Here is a 13,089-nt window from a genome sequence, read left to right on the forward strand (position 1 = left end):
CATGCTTTTGTGTGTATCTGGGTCGCGTACTGATACATATGTTCTTAAGAATCACTGTTATTCAACGCATACCTGGAAAGAATTGCTCGGAATGTTCATTTCACGGTGAACAAAACATCTTATAAAAAAAGATATTACTTACATACCGAATCTACCCGAAGGGCTACTTTTGCCAGAGCTTTACATGTCCTGAGGATCCTAAGAGGAGGAAATTTCAAGGAGAGACAAGATTCTGTAACAAAGCTCGTTGAGCAAGCATTTGGAGTGTTCCAAGCTCGTTGAGCAATAGTTAAGGTCGTGCAGGATCTTGGTACAAGAATGACCTGATGAATATCATGTATACACACATTATTTTGCACAACATATTATTAGAGTGAGGGATATGAATCAGTCAATTGGTCAAATAAAGACTCTCCTCCACCGACACAAATTTTCATGGGCTCTACCATAGAATTCTGAGAGTACTTTCAGAATTATAGCAATCTACATGACAGAAAATGTGGGGACCCGGACGCTAACTCATTTTCTTCAATCATCATTAGGATTAAATGGATCAATTAATAAACTAGTTTCGAATTTTTTTTTTTAATCGAGCACCTCATAAACAAGTGTCTAAAATACTACAACAAGTTATGCTCCATATCATCTTATTCAATTTACAAGATCAGTTCAATATCTACAACATGATCAGATACAAACTGTTCAAAAAATCATAACAAACTAGGGTTTATCAACCACATGTCAAGTGTTGAACAACCAGTTCTCCTGTGGAGGCCCGTATTTCATATTTGTAAATTTGCGGAATTATTAAAAAATTTCTCTTTAAATAAATAACATGCAACATCCATAAAATAATCTGATAAAATAGGTTTAACTTAAATAATAGCGAAGTAAATATTTGTTCAAAACAATCACTTAAAAATCATTCAACATATTAAAACTGAGTTTGAATATAAAGTGCATAAACTGAAACATGAGGTCCTCGAGTTCTTACTACTGCTGACCCAATCTAGCTCACTGGTCCCCGCCCTCGCCTCGACCTCATCAGTACCTACAACAATCAAGTCTAGTGAGATCTAAAGACTCAGCATGCATATACCTGAATAACAAGTAAATATATCATAAATTTCGTTAACGTAAAATATCGTATCGTACAACGTAAGGTAAAATCATGTCATGCGTAATTATAAAATACGTGCATATCTGAAAATCATACATAAACTTGCTCGATGAGCTCGTCATAACATATCATATCGTAATTTTTCTGTAGAGATAATGTTTCTACGCAAGTGGCCCATAACATAACATGCACTCTGATCAGACTAACCACAGTATACTGGGCGGTAGAGATCATCACTCCCTTGGACTGGATATCCGTACCCATATATATCGTAAACCGGTCGTAAGTCACCGGGTGAAGCAATCCCATAAGCGTAAGGTGGCCACAAGACATATCGCATATATCTAAAAAATAACATTTTATATTTTATGCACGTATATAATTATAACCATGTTTTATCGAGTGAGTTGGATCGTTCCCAGGCTTGCCGCGACCTAATTCTAATATGAGAAACATGCAAAAATTTTGACTTGACAAAGACTTCATAACCGAAAAAAAACGAGGCAACTACGCCCAACAAACTTAGTATTCAACTATGGCTTCGTACCAACTCGAACCAACATTGAACCATCGTTTAGCATGATTAAAATACACCTAAAATACTGAAAATATATCCCTAGGGCTGTAATACACGAAAAATGTGAATGGAGGCCAAATTGTAAAACGCTCTTTCGAGAGTCACTTTGGCACATTGCACCGTAAAATCTCGTAAGACCTCTAACTTAACCCATCACGAACGGCCAAAAACATGACCTTCCTAACTCATTGAGGTATGGTCCAGTCCAAGGCCATAGGCTAAAATCCAACCAAGAATCGAACATGACCTCTGAACCGAAGACAAAGTGCTGTCATCACAATGGCAGCAGTTGCGCTTCCTTGCGTGGTTTGTGAAACCAATGGCCATTGGGGCTTGAACCACCAACCAAAGTCCTCTTACCAACATCCTAAGGTGTGCTTGAACCATGGCTAAGGGCACTTGGCCAACCACAACTCAAGCAAACACCTAGACAACTCGAAGCTCAAACAGAGGGCACCAAAAAATTCTGTACTATGCGATGTGTGGATCGCTTGCTGTCTTGTGTCGTTCCAGTGGTCATATGATCGACCATGGCTCAATCTAGATATAATGAGGTATTGTGTGAACCATGGCTAAGGTCTAGAAGCCAAATAAGATCCACCCAAACCTCAAGAAGCCGAAGCTTCACTCACACAAAATCAGAACTGAAAACCAAAGGGGCACTTGTGTTGTTTGTTTAAAATTTCGATGGGACCATGAACCAGCCTTGAAAGGCCATCTTGGTCACGTCCTAGACATGATAAGGAAGGGTTCTAACCATGGCTACAGTCCCTAGGCAGCTATGGTTTGAACACACACCTTATACACCCAAACACCAAAAATTGAGCCTCAACTTGCAACTATGGGAAAATTGTTGTCAAGTCTTGATTCCTGAGTGCATGGCCTTGAACCAATGAACCATCATGACTCCAACACACCCTAGTACATGTCTAGATGCAGCCTTGAGTGCCTGGAACCGAACCAATCCCTGAAATCACAAACAAGCCAAACCGTGAAGCAACAAGGGAAAGCCAAAAATACTGCACAGATTTTTTTGAAAAGTTGCTGTCCAAAGTTCGGTTTTTCCTCATGAATCATGAACATATAGTGTTTTTAAAATATTTATAGCTTGATTGAAGAGAAAGAAACATATAAGCATGCCTGGAAATTTCGTTTTGAATACAACCGATACGATGAACACGCGCGGTGGAGACGAAGTTTTCTTTTCATTTCTCTCTTGTTTTCTTGTTGATGGTTCACGATTTTTGGCTGCTGGTTTTGTTCTGAAATTCGAAGGTAGGGCGGAGGAGAGTGTTAAGGAATGAAGGGGGAAGGTTACTAATTAAATGAGGAGGTTGGATGGCAAATCAAATCATTCCATCCTAGTTGCTAGTGAAATATGAATGGGGTGTGATATTATTGGATTGAGGGGCGATTAAGGGGAGTGATGGCCGAGATTCTTCATCAAAAACAAGGCAAGAATATTGCTTAAATCATTAATTATTGGTGATTAAAAATGAAGGGATTATCGTATCAAGAAAATAAGGAAAGGTGGCAAAATGAAGAGTTGCCAAACATAATTAAATTGCTTAAGGGAGGCCGAAATTTGCTATCAAAATGGGGTAAAATATTGCTTAATTCTGAATTTAAACTCTTTGAAGTTTTAAACATTTATTATGTATTTTAATGAATTAATAATTTAATTTAGGATAGTAATTTTCCTTGCATGCATGGCTAAGTCTTAAAATAAATTACTAACATGTTAAGTTACAATTTCTTAGATAGAAATAGGCCTAGATTAATTTATCCCAATTGGTTACACATTTTAATTTAGGCTTTAAAATAAATTATTGGACATAAAAGAACTTATTTACTACTTAACTCCAATTAATTAAATAAATCCTTAAACATTCTTTACCTTAAAATAAATTATTCTTTGACTTAAATTAAATTTAGGAATATTTTCTTATTATTAAATTTTATCTCATACTTCAACTCCAGTCCGGCCTCGCGTATTTAACCAAAAAGATAACACTAAACTTCTAGAATTTAAAAAAATGATCATGATTTAACAAATTTTAAAATGAACTAAACACTCCATAAATATAAAAGAAATCATTTTTAATTTAAATAATTGTAATTATGCATGGCTTATACGTAGTCTGATTTATCGGGTTCTACATCTACATCTAAGCCCGGATCACCACTCTAATCTCGATCTTTCATGTTCTTCTCGACTCCTGATCCTATCCCACCTGTTGTCATGCACACATACAAACACATCAACAGCCGGTAACTCTGGTGAGAAATATATTTCTCAGTATAAACAACGTATACATGCATTTCATACAAGCATATACAAAAGCATAAAACCTTTGTCAAACACATGTCATAGTCTAAGAAAATAAATCGATATAAAGCTTTAAATCAAATTCTTTAACGCTTAATCTTTGACTCGACTCTTATCTAGGGATCCCGTTTGAATAAGAACGTAACAAGTCTCCCATCTACTCTCCCATTCGAGATGGTGGTACGTCCTTATTCCCGGACTTCGGCACACTATATCGAGTGTCTACAATAGGAGTCGATCTTTCTCCTAAGCGAATCGATATAAACGAAACGTTCAGTGACTAGACTCATCCAAGATCTCTATCTCATAATATGCTTTTCTATAACTCAATAGACTAAGCATATTAATCTCAAGAATTTCAAGCACATCAAAGAAATAACAATTTAGTATGTGGTTTTGGTAACTCAAGTCATGTCTTACTCGAGTTATCTATCCCGGTTTAACATTGATTTATACCTTTCTTTTCTCGGTTTTTGGTTTGACGCAACCAATCTCACTCTTGCTTTGTTCGTTCTTCTACCGGTTTCGAAGTTGAATTCTCGAGTTCGAAGCCTTTACTACCAAATCTGGAATGACATTTTCGAGAGGCACAATATCAACATACAACTCAAGCAAGACATGGTATGATCAGTCTAAATCTAATTACATTTCGACGGCATAACGGCGCAATATCGAGATACCCGGCAACTCAAACAACAATAGATGAATATCAACCACTCATAACCATCAACAAATAGAACTACAATTCCAAAATCTCCACAACCCCATTCAAACTTAGGCCGAAAAATGATAACAATTGCATATACCGTCCGTTATTCTATCCGGTTTCGATTACATGCTTACCATAATCTCAAGAACACATAATATCAATTAAATTATGATTCTCCAACACACAATTTTCGAACCATGCAGGAAAGTAATAAAACTTACATCCCTTCGAAGCTCTTGATGAGAGAAGCACAGAACTATACTCGGATCGAAAATCGGATGACCGAATCTTGCACAATCAAAATTCTAAGATATGAAAATCTTGAGGATTTCTAAGCATGGAGGTCTCGGTTCTTGCTGCTCAATTCTGAAGTGGATGGAGGGTGTGTTTACATGTTAATATGCATGGCAAGACATGTGTCACATTTTTCATACAGCACTTCTCGCGCATATGCCCGTCCAATGTTCGCGCATATGCGCGAGACTTACTGTCTCGGCGCTTAGAATTACACCTGCTCGCCATCTCCGAGCATGTGCGCGAGGTCTTCTGGCCTCCACACGTATCCCATGCTTTCACATGTCTTCCTCGAAGTTTGTCCTTCATGATCATATCAATTCGTCAATTAAATAATCTCGAATTAAAATGATATACTCTCGGGCCTTACAGAAAAGCACATCACCAGCTTCGAGCCGACTTAATTGAACACATCATCGGCATGGAACAAATGCGATTAGTGACAAATAAATTTAGTATCATTCCATTTGTCTGTTGCGTATGTTTATGTTTCAAAATTTATCTTGGGTATTGTCACTTTTACAGATTTATATTTTTTAATTTATGTTTATCTTTGTCAATGGTGTATGATACGATTAATTATGCTGGTCCTTATTATTAATTAAGAATATTTTAATTATGTTGTGTTTTTTTGTTATATATTTATAATGCTTTAAGTTTTAATTTTGTACATAATAATAATTATATATTAAAAAAAAATAAAATATAATAAATCGTTTCCAATATGAAATTATTTATGTAACGTCTCTCATTTTAAAGTACGAAAAAATATATATTTTAAAGCTCACGTTTTCAAAATGACATTTAAAATAATCGTAATTATTTGACAATAAAAATAGTGCAGTTTAAAATAACTAAAATCATCTAAGATCAACCGTAAACATAAACGAGTAAAAGTCGAAAAATCATTAACGTATGAAAATATCATCTCCTCTCAAATATCATAATCAAAATGCGAGAAACATGCGGTACTCAGGTCGTGTCACGTACCAGGTCTGCCTACTCAGAGTTCGGCACCTCCAGTTCCCTCATCTTCAGGTTCACCTGCATCACACACGCCTAGTGAGTCTAAAACCCAACACACCTGTACCAAGAATAAGAAGTACATATACATGGCAAACGCAATGAAAAATATCATACTCAACATATTTTTCATTAACTTAAAAGCATAACACAAACGTGTCGTGTAAAATCATATCGTGTCAAAGCATGTCATCTCATGTCATCGTATATATTTTCATTTAATTGAATTCAGATCATTAGTTGTGACTTTCGTATCAGCTCTATCGATCAGCTGTATCGATGGATCCATCTACGTATAACCACGGTACCGGACGCGGGCATCACGACGGCATTACCATCCACTGAGCCTTGGCCTCAGCTCATCATATCTCATGTCATCGTATACATATACATCCAATCACAACTAATTCTCATCCTTCAAAAACATCATCATATTCACCACTTAAAAAAAACATGCATATACGTAACTTTTTCTTCAAACCAAGCATGCACCGTATTATCATAATTTCATAAAAATTGTAAGCATGATACATAAACATTTAAAACATGACAAAATGTGCTCATGGTGCTGCTAGGACCAAAATCTCACCCCGGGTGCAAAATGACCATTTTGCCCCTATGAACCCAAATTTACCATTTTACCCCTGACCTCTAAAATTGACCCGAAGCTTACCAAGTCCTTAAAATATCCCAAAACATATTTAAAGGAATTTTTAGACATAAACTCGAGCCCAATATCCGACTTAACCGATTCGTTTTAAAACTTGGACCGAGGTCCCGATTTTAACCCGAATCGACTCGAAACTTAACCAGAATTTTCCCAAATTTTTACCACATCTTGTAAACACTTAGAAGGCCCTAAAACCGTCAAGACTAGACTATTAAACCATTCAAACCAGCCCTGCACGTTGCTGGAAAATGAAGACTAGTGTTCCTCGAAAGCCCTAGCTCACCGCACCCCCATTATTTTGACTCTAGCTCAAAACCGAAGGGACCAGCTTCTAACCCATCTCTACCTGACCACCCTAGGACCCCTCTGATTCACTGGACCCATCGCCCCATCCCCATGCAGCCTACACTACAAACCCGATCGCTAGAACCCCAAAAGCACCTCACCGAGCTCCTCTCCTCCATGCGTGCGATCGCTACCTCCGATGGTTCCAGCGGTGGTTGGGCCACCATGGGACGTGACTCAGACCCACCAGGGTCTTGTCCGAGCCCCAGTTCAGTCCTTGCACCACCGGAACCATCCCTACCTCGATCCATCACTCACGCATGGCACACCACCAAGAACACTCTTCGATTCTTCCACCTACAGCAACAACAACCAGATCGAACCCCAAGACCACACATTATAAACTTTTTCAGCCTCTTAACAACTCGAACACAGCCCCTTGCAAGTGAAAGCATGAAAACAATGCAATAATCATGCCAAAATCGAAGCCGAAGGCTTGCATCATCTCGATCGAAATTTTTTATGCATGTAACACATATATCAGCAAATATTTAGCATGTATGATGCAAAAACAAAAGTACATGGCATGCCTTGATGTTATAGACTCGAGGAGATCGAAGAACGAGTGCCGGGTAAATTTCTTTTGCAAGGAAATGAAGTGGCCGAGACTAGCAGCTGGGGCACTGAAAACCGAGGGAAAACTCTGAAATGAAGGGGTGTCGGCTGCTGGTGTGAATAATATTAGGTTTAGGGTTATTAGGTATTATTTAAATAATTATCAAATAAACTAATGGACCCTAAGTTGCTAATTAAAAGTTTAAAAAGGGTTTTAAGCCCAAAAGCTTAAAATAGGCCCATTAGGTCTAAAATATCCTCAAAAAAATATACAGTTTAGGTAAGTTCCTGAAAATATTAGCCGAACCCGTAAAAAGTCCCCCGATTCGATAAAATTTGCGTACTGATGAAAAATATGCTCTGACGGGTAAAAATACCCAACAAACCCTTTTCTTGAAAAACCTTTAAAAGATCTATTTTAATTAATAAAAAGTAATCATGTAATAAAATAATTTTTCTGATAGTTTTTCCGGTCTCCGTTCCTCGTTCGAGCGCGAAATGCAACGTAAAAATCTATAATGCATGAGCCTATAAAATTTCATGAAATAAATTCTATCGTGCAAGAATAACGCATAAAATGCATAAAAATAATTAAACCTATAATTAAATAAAATCATAGATTGTATGCATTATATTCAGGCTACGTGAATTAAATTTATGGACCTTACAATTTATATTATTTTATACATAAAATAATTATATTAGTTATTAATTATATGTTTATTGTTTAATTAGATAAATTTATTAATAAAATTACTGTATATAATTAACAATTATTTAAAATAAATATATTTATCATATTATATAAGTTAAGATTTTAAAATAGAGTATATAAAATTGCAGGATAATGTGTAGAGATGATTAATGGGACCCATAAAAAGGTTATTTTTTGAGTTTAGGACTGTGTATATTGTTGAAAATAAGAAAGTTGAATGTTGAAAATAAAAATTGAATGTTGAAAATAAGAGTTGTAAATATTGAAAATTATTGTGATTATGTATGTAATGATGTATTTATTTTTAAATTATTTCCAAAGAAATTTATAAATAGGTCTCTCAATGTGTGAAAAAACACAATTGAGTAGACAAAAATTTTATAAAGTGTGTAGTTTAATATATTTTGAGAGTTTGAGATTTTAATTTTTACGGTAAATTTTACTTTTAACACGTTATCAGCACAATACTCGAAGCTTCGGTTCTCTATATTTTTCCAAGCTCAAAACACAATAAAAAGGTAACAATATTCAAAAGTAAGAGTATTTACTTTACTGTTAATTTTTTATTGTATATATATTTAATATATAATATCATGTTATTATATAAAATGAGTCTATGAGACCTCATTATAATAACATTATGTGATTATACTGCTTGTATAATTTTGTTGTGTTACTGTTTAATTATTGTATATATATTTGAATAATATAATGTTATTACATAAAAGAGACTATGACACATCATTATAATAATGTGATGTGATTATTTCATTATTATATATTTTTATTGTGTTATATAATTATATATATATATATATATATTTGTATAATGTCATAATATTATATAAAAGGAGTAATTGACACCTCACTATAATATTGTGATATGATACACATAATTATTTAAACATGATTAACATTATATACATCATTATTACCATAAAATTTACATATGCATACATTTATTTTTTAATATTTTGTAACGGTCATAAACGGCTAGTTTTTAACCTATAAATATGACTTCACAAACACATTCAATCACTACAAACTTATTCTTACTTCTTAAAAATTTCTCCATTAAAATTTTCAAAGAAAAAGAAGATGGCTCTTTCAAGGTTATTTTGTATAATTATTTTAGTTATTTTACTCACTAGTCTTATATTTATCGGAGAATATCCGCTTCGCGTTTTTTCTTTATTTCTAAAATGCTTGTACTTATAATTTATCCGTTACTTTTTATTGTCATATTAATAAATTTAGATCTTAAATATAAAATGCATTGTTATTTTTCTAGCACCACCTTGTCAAATTTGGCAAAGCTCGAATTTGTTGCGCTCGAATATGCATGAAAAAATTATATGCCATGGACTCTTGATGTAGAAATGCATCTTGAGTTATTGGGTCTAAGCGAAACCATTAAAGAAAATGGTATCTCTTCATCACAAGAAAAAGCAAAAACTATAATATTTTTGCGTCGACATCTTGATGATGGTTTAAAATGTGAATATCTCATCGAAAAAGATCTCATGGCTATGTGAAATGATTAAAAGAAAGATTTTAAGATATAAGGGAAGTTATACTTTCAACCGCTCGTGATGAATGGAATATGTTAAGATTCCAAGATTTTAAAAAGTCACTGATTACAATTCGACGATGTATCGAATAATCTCGCAATTTAAATTTTGTGGACATGAGGTTACAGAATCAGAAATGCTTGAAAAAACATTTTTTACGTCTCACGTATCAAATATAACTCTACAACAACATATAGAATGCGTGGATTTGCAAGATATTCTGAACTTATCGCATGTCTTCTTGTGGCGGAAAAGAACAACGAGCTGCTAATCAGAAATCATCAGTCCCAACCCATGGATCAACAGCATTTCGAGAAGTAAATGCTCTAAGTAAAAATGAATTTAAACCTGAAAACCAAAATCAAATCCAGAGACAACGTTATGGTCGAGGTCGTGGTCGTGGTCGTGGACATGGCGTGGAAGTGGTCGTGGTCGCGGCCGTGGTTTTGAAAACAATCGAGATAGTTATTTCTATAACTCATATCAAAAGAGCGTCACGAACAACCCACGGAAAAGGTTTCATGAGAACATGAGTGTTAATGAAAATCACTCAAAACGATTTGAAAGTTCTTGTTTTAGATGCACACTCTAGGACATTGGTCTTGTATTTGTCGAGACCCCGAGCATCTTTGCAAGCTCTATAAGAATCAATAAAGGGGAAAGAAAAAGAGACCAACTTCATTGAACATAGTGGCCGTTTGAGTTATTCAAATCATTTGATGTTGCAGATTTTCTAATAATTTCTCTGAAAATGATCAATATGCTGAAATAGAAATGAAAATATTGATGCTGCATATTTTCTCAACGATTTCTCTGAAAATGAACAATATATTGGTGGATTATAAATGTAAAATAATTTATTTTTCATATACTCATATGATAATGTTTTATTGTACATTATGATATTGTTATATTTTTCAATAAATTATATATGTATTGTCAGTAATTTTTTCATTGCATATTTTTTTTTAAGTTTAAACCTATAGACTTGATAAAAAGTTGTGGTAAATCACATTTTTTTACCTAATGGTACAATTTTTTTTATAAATGATGCTTTGTATTAACCACAATAGAAAAGAAGTTTGTTGAGTTTTAATGACATATATTCTCATGGGTATGATACTCATACTAAATGAAGAAATGAGAAATATATGTGTCTTTCCACATATAAATCAGGAAAGAAATATGTAGTCGAAAAACTACCAATGCTCCCTATTGGATTGAATTATACATATAGTCTAATTGAATCAAACATGTTAGTTGATAATTCTTCAATACTGATCAATTGGCATGATTGATTAGGACATCCTGATTCAACAATGATGCGAAGAATTATAGAAAATAAACATGGTCATCCGCTGAAAGACCAGAAGATCTTTCAAAATAATAAGTTTCAATGCAAAGCATGTTCTCTTAGAAAACTTATATAAGACCACCACCAGCTAAAATCAAAACTAAATCACTCATGTTTCCTGAACGTATTCAGGGTGATATTTGTGGGTCAATTCATCCACCATGTAGATCATTTAGATAATTTGGTACTTATTGATGCCTCCAGCAGATGGTCACATGTATGTTTATTATCAACTCGGAATGTGGCATTTGCAAGATTACTTGCTCAAATAATAAAATTGCGGAATCAATTTTCCGATCATACAATCAAGAAAATTAGACTTGATAATGTCGGTGAATTTACTTCCTAGAAGTTCAATGATTATTGTATGTCAATGGAAATCACTGTTGAGCATCATGTTGCTCATGTACATACATAAAATGGATTAGCTGAATCATTGATTAAACGTCAACAACTGATTGCTAGACCAATGATTAAGAAAACAAAACTCTCTTTTTCAATATGGGGACATGCATTTAATATGCTGCTGCATTAATTCACATCAGACCAAGTGCGTATCATAAATACTTCATTGCAGCTTGCATTTAGTAAAAAACCAGACATTTCTCATTTGAAATTTTTTGAATGTATGGTATATGTGCCTATTGCATCGCCTTAACGAACAAAAATGGGACCTCAAAGAAAGATCGGAATTTATGTTTGTTACGATAGCCCATCAATCATTCGATATCTTGAGCCTCAGATAGCGACATGTTACAACACGTTTTTCTGATTGTCATTTTAATGAGGAAATCTTCCCAATGTTAGCAGAGAAAAGAAACATATCGAAAAAAAATTACATGGTATACATCATCATTGTTACATCTAGATCCTAGAATTAAACAATGTGAAAATGATGCACATCAAATTGTGTATTTGCAAAGAATAACAAATCAAATACCAGATGTATTTGCAGACACAAAAGGGGTAATTAAATCATATATACATGCTGTAAATACCCCTACTCGAATTGAAATTACAAAGAAACAAATTGAAGACACTCATGATGTTATTAAACGCTTAAAGCGTGGAAGGCCAATCGGTTCCAAGGATAAAAACACTCAAAAAAGAAAATGTATAGAGAAACACAATGATCACAAAATAGAGAATGATATTTCGACAGAAATACATGATGATGAAAATGTTCGGTCAGAACCACAAACTGATGATAATCGTGAAATATCTATCAATTATATTAATACTCCAAAATATTGTAAAGGGCCAAAACTCCTTTCTTGAAATTTGCGGAAAATTAAAAATTTTCTTTTTAAAAGAACTTAAATGGCCTCATTCATAAAATCACTGTGAATCAAGTTCAATGTTTAAAATAATAGCAGCGGAAGAAAATAAAGTTTTGCCAACAAACAATTTAAAAATTCCAACGACTGATAAAAATTGTTTGCGGAATAAATAACAACTGCTGCACTGAGGTCCTCGGGTGCCACTACTGCCGACCCAAGCTGGCTCACTGGTCCCCGCCCTCGGCCCTGGCCTCATCAGTACCTACAACAATCAAGTCTAGTGAGCCTAAAGACTCAGCATGCAATATCGCAGGTAACGAGTAAAAATCTGAATTTAAAATATGCATGGATAAAATATCCTGTCCTGAGGCATACTGAAAATAATCTGTACTGAGCAATTATAATACGTGCATAACTGAACTGAAATCACTGTAAAAATATTTGCTCCTTGGAGCCTGTACTGAAATATCTGGTAAAATTTTCTGTTGAGATTATGTTTTACGCCTGTGGCCACTGCACTAAGCTGAACTGATCGGTAACTGGCTAC

This window comes from Primulina tabacum, chromosome 6 (assembly GCF_025594145.1).
Source record: "Primulina tabacum isolate GXHZ01 chromosome 6, ASM2559414v2, whole genome shotgun sequence".
NCBI lineage: Eukaryota > Viridiplantae > Streptophyta > Magnoliopsida > Lamiales > Gesneriaceae > Primulina > Primulina tabacum.